At 37.0% G+C, this 4,898-nt stretch overlaps 1 pseudogene; it reads left to right on the top strand.

The window, feature by feature from the left end:
* Positions 1-234: 234 nt before the first annotated feature.
* On the top strand, positions 235-2,402 carry LOC149248604 (phospholipase A1-Igamma1, chloroplastic pseudogene; annotated as a pseudogene).
* Positions 2,403-4,898: the final 2,496 nt, after the last annotated feature.

Here is a 4,898-nt window from a genome sequence, read left to right as displayed (position 1 = left end):
TGGAGAGCTTCTTACCTCCTTCAGAATAGATGTAGGAAAGTAAAATTGTGGGACTCGAAAACCAAGAAAACTCTTTTTGGAGTGTTAGTTACCCTAGTTGTCCTCTATGGATGTGAAGTTTGGGGGAGTAGCATGTCAAATCAAAAGTGGAGACAACTAGAAGGAATTAGTAACCTCAAAGTCAAGTCAACTGTCCCATATGAGATCTTGCTGGGAGAAGCTGGAATGTTCGCAATGGAGGCTTCAACAATTATTCGTTTGTTAAGTTATTTAAAAAATGTGGAAAGCATAGATGCACAGGGTTGGCCCAAGATGATTGTTGCAGAGGAGCTAAAGTTTAGGAAGAAAAATTGGAGGAAGCAAAATGATAAGTGGATGAGCAAATGGTGAATAAATTGGCAAAGACTGTCCTAGTAAATTGGCAAAGACCGTCCTAGTTCTAAAATGGAGATAAAAAAATGGGTACTTGAAAAATTCAGGATTGCCATGTGGGAGAAACAAGATGGCAGAAAAAAATCGATATATGCCAAAAATTTCAGCCCATCATAGTTGCATGATGAAAAGACTTATTTGAGTGCTGCAATCAAAGGAAAGGCTAAAACTTTAATAGTACAACTGAGGACTGGATCTCACCATTTTAGATCCATTTTAGGTGCGAAACAAGTACATGGATAACTACCAAGGAAGAGTTGGTAGCTTATGAGGACATCCGTATTCAATTTGAAAATAATCTAAAAATAGACATTTTGAGTACATTGTTTAAGGAGACAGTGACTTCATTCTTTTCCCTGTGAAATCGATACTGCCCAAGACTCTCGTCTGTCAGTCATCTCTAAATCTATGGAATCCTTCCAAAAAACGTCCGTCCGCAAAACAGAAGCGGTGGTCACCTATTCTCGTACGGGCGGTGGAGAAACCCCACCAGAACGTGTGCAACTCCGATGTTCGTAAGACCGCTCAGCCACCTGATTTGTCTCTCGACATCAAGGTCGTCGACAGGTCGATTGCCCAGCCAATCATCCCCGGCGAGAACGAAAAATTTGGGACCCAAGATCCTGTGCAGGAAATTCTCCCTCTCTCGCCCAAAGAATCCCTCAGCCAGGTGAACTGGCAACAATATCAGGGATTAGAAAACTGGGCAGGGCTTGTGATCGATTGCATCCGAATTTGAGACGAGAAATCGTGAGATACAGGAGTTTGCACAGGCCACCTACGATGCATTCGAATTTGAGCCCCATTCTAAATACTGCGGAAGTTGCCGATACGAGCGACACAAGATGTTCCACAAGGTCGCGCTGGACAACACGGGGTACAACATCACCAAGTATCTGTACGCCATGTCGGACATTCACCTCCCTAAATGGTTCGGTCGCCCATCTTCCATGGACGACGATACATGGAGCAAGGACTCCAACTGGATTGGATACGTTGCGGTGAGCACAAACGAGGAAGTGAGGCGCCTGGGGAGGTGAGACATCGTGGTGGTGTGGAGGGGGACTGTGACGCAACTCGAGTGGATGAAGGATTTTTAGGATATTCTCCATCCCCTGGGAGAGGTAGGTAGCCTGTACGAGAATTCATCAGTGAAGGTGGAGCAAGGGTTTCTGAGCATATATACCTCAAAGGACCACAACACGAGATACAACAAGCTTAGCGCGTCTGAGTAGGCAATGAAGGAGCTCGGCCGCTTGGTGGATGTGTATACGCAGAAAGGAGAAGACGTGAGTATCACCATGACCAGCCACAACCTCGGTGGTGCCCTCGCTCTGCTCAGCGCTTACGAAGTCGCAGCGAAGGGCCTCAATTTGCTGAACACCGATCCCGACAGGAACGTCCCTATGACTGTGTTCTCTTTTGGAGCTCCGAGAGTGGGCAACTAGGCTTTCAAAGACAGATTGGAGGCTATGGGGGTTAAGGTTCTGTGCGTGGTGAGCGAACAGGACATGGTGCCCAAGATGCCCGGGATCATCTTCAACGAAGGGATGGAAAAATTCGAGTGACTGATGAAGCCGTTGCTTGACTGTTTCCCCTGGATATACGCTCACGTTGGAGTGGAAATCAAGTTGGATCATGGACGTTTGCCTTCTCTGAAACCAAATATCGACCCTGCAGATTATCACAACCTGGAGGGATATCTTTATTTTTTGGATGGGTTCAAGAGCTGGTGCGCCCCATTCCGATTAGGGGATGCCAAACGAGACGTGGCGTTGGTGAACAAGGCTTCCGACATGCTGAGGCCGGAGTTAATGGTGGCGGGGAACTGGTATCAATTGGAGAACAAGGGCCTCATCCACAACTCGTATGGAAGATGGATGCAGCCTGAACGACACGCTGAGGATATCCCATCTCCTAACCACATACTAGTGAAAGAGTCTCTGGGTTTCGAGGTCCTAATACAGTGAATGGGTACAGATCAATGTCTGAAAGTAATGCATTTTCGCTATTTTTTATATATCAAACGAGTATCTTAGTTTTTAGGAATAGATTTTTCAAGACTCTCACTCGCAAGGCATGTTGGAACTAAAAAGCCAAACAAATTCCAATCATTTACAGTCTGTCAATATGATCTTTCAAAAGAAAATATAGCAGTTACAGACATGAAAAATGCTACTAAAGAGCATATTAACTCTCAAATATTCAACGAAACATTTAGAAAATATGAAAGTTGCAGCATATTAACTTTCGAATATTCAAAATCTAAGTTCTGAAAAATTTAGAAAATATGAAAGCTGCCACAGTAGACCCTGTTGTCTTGTATATATGAAGCTTAGGAGATGACCCCAGGTGTTCCAGTCACACCTTTTTTGGAAAGCATATCTGCAATATGGTTTTGCAATGTGTGGAAAGCATATTTGCAATATGATTTTGTTTCAGGAAAGTGTGTGCAAATGAGATATGCTGAAAGGTAAATTTTATGGATTTAATGTATTTCATCGAGTATGACATCATTGGAGGCCGAAAGCAATTGAGCCTTTTGATCTAATCAATGTAGCTTTTTAAATCCCCAAATACCTGAATATTTTTTATGTTGAGCCATTAAAACAACTATAAAAAACCCCAAATGCAATAATTTCTGCCCAGTTATTAGTACCCTACCACCTGAAGAATATGTTTATGTTGTATATATGGCCGTAGTACCAGCTGAGATATGTCAAAATAATAATATTGTATAAAAAGGTTCATAGTTGTGTGTATGAAAGATATATAATTTATCAGTTCTGTTGAACATATAAAAACCAGTCACAAAGTTTATAATATAGAGAAAATAAGATGGTCCTCCTGATAATCCACAACCAAAGAAAAAGCATGTAAATTGCTTTGAAGAAAAATTGACTTTATTACATTGTTCCGAGAATGGTTATCCTTTTTTTTAAATAGCCTTGCTGTGACTTTGTCCATTTGAATTGGATTTGTCTACTGAGGTTGAGGAATTGCCTGGACGGCCAAAAGTGGTCAGAATCTGGGCAAAAAAATTTCAAAAAATCTTGTAGAGGCAGTGTTTGAATTTTATTTTTTATGGTGGAAATAGCTTTAGTACCATCAAAAACGTCAAGGACACCTAAAATTTTGAAATTTAAAAACTATAACTTGGATTTACAAAAATCCTTACCAGATATTTTCTAAATATAACCGAAATTTCCATAACATTCTAAACAATTCCTTCGGCTAATTAGACTATGACATTTGGATTTGTTCTTACACAATTCATGGATCCTTTGATTCTATGAATGTGATGGAAACTGATCTGAGAATGCATTTGAAATCATATTTTGATATATTGATAACAAGGTGTAGTTTCTTATTCGGAATGTTCCATCTATAATAAGTTTGGAATTTCTAGGTGATATTTTATTCCTTTGCCACTCAGATATTTAGAGCAAATAATTGTGGATAATTGTTTCACACTCTGTCCATATTTACACAGAATAAAAAATGCAATATGAATTGTTTATAAAAATTCAGCCTCCCATCCATCCATCCTTTTGATGTGTGTCGTCACGCGGCTCCATCAAGGCCAACTATTTTCAGTTTTACTTTACATATTTATTGCCTAGCATATTTATTTCTTTACATATTTAATAGTTATTCTATACCTATCGATGGTTTAGTCATGTGAACATTTGCTTCAATGATTCACGCAGTCTATGAAAGCATCCAAATGATATGTTATGTTGTCATTGGTGACATAACATACATGTAACTATTCTTTTTAAATATATTTTTTTATTATTATATAATTTATATATATATATATATATATATATATATATATATATATTTTTTTTTATTATTATATAAAAAAAATTTGTATTTAGAGAAATTTGTAATTGAGTTGGTCTCTTACTTTGTTACATAGGGTTAGTTTCGTCTTTATTTTATACTAAATCTATTTTAATATTTAACATTTCATTTTGATTCCAATTTCTATTAATATAATTTTTAGTGCTACTCTTATTTTCATATTACATTGGGTCTATTTCAACTTTTAACATTTTATTTTGATTCCAACTTCTACCACTATAACCTCTAAGACACAAGTCTATTTCAACCTTTAACACTTCATTTCTATTCCAACCTCTACCACTATAACTTTTAAATACCTACCCTAAAAACTTTATAAAATTAATTATTATCATTCTATTAATTTCTAATAATTATTAAATATATAACTTTTCAATTATTCATTTTAAAATTTATTTTTTTATATAATTATAACCACTTTAATATTATAATATAATTGATTTATATATAATTTTAATAAAGAAATGGAAACAATTACGTTAAAATCGGTTAACTATCTAAATACATTTGTTATATTATTGTTTTGGGAATAGGTTATTAACATTAAAATTTAATGAGAATGATATTCAATTCTTTAAATTAGACCTTCATAATTT

The sequence above is a fragment of the Pinus tabuliformis genome, chromosome 7, assembly GCF_031772625.1.
Source record: "Pinus tabuliformis cultivar Carrire ecotype Pingquan chromosome 7, CPIR1, whole genome shotgun sequence".
NCBI lineage: Eukaryota > Viridiplantae > Streptophyta > Pinopsida > Pinales > Pinaceae > Pinus > Pinus tabuliformis.
This window is presented reverse-complemented; position numbering and strand designations above follow the sequence as displayed.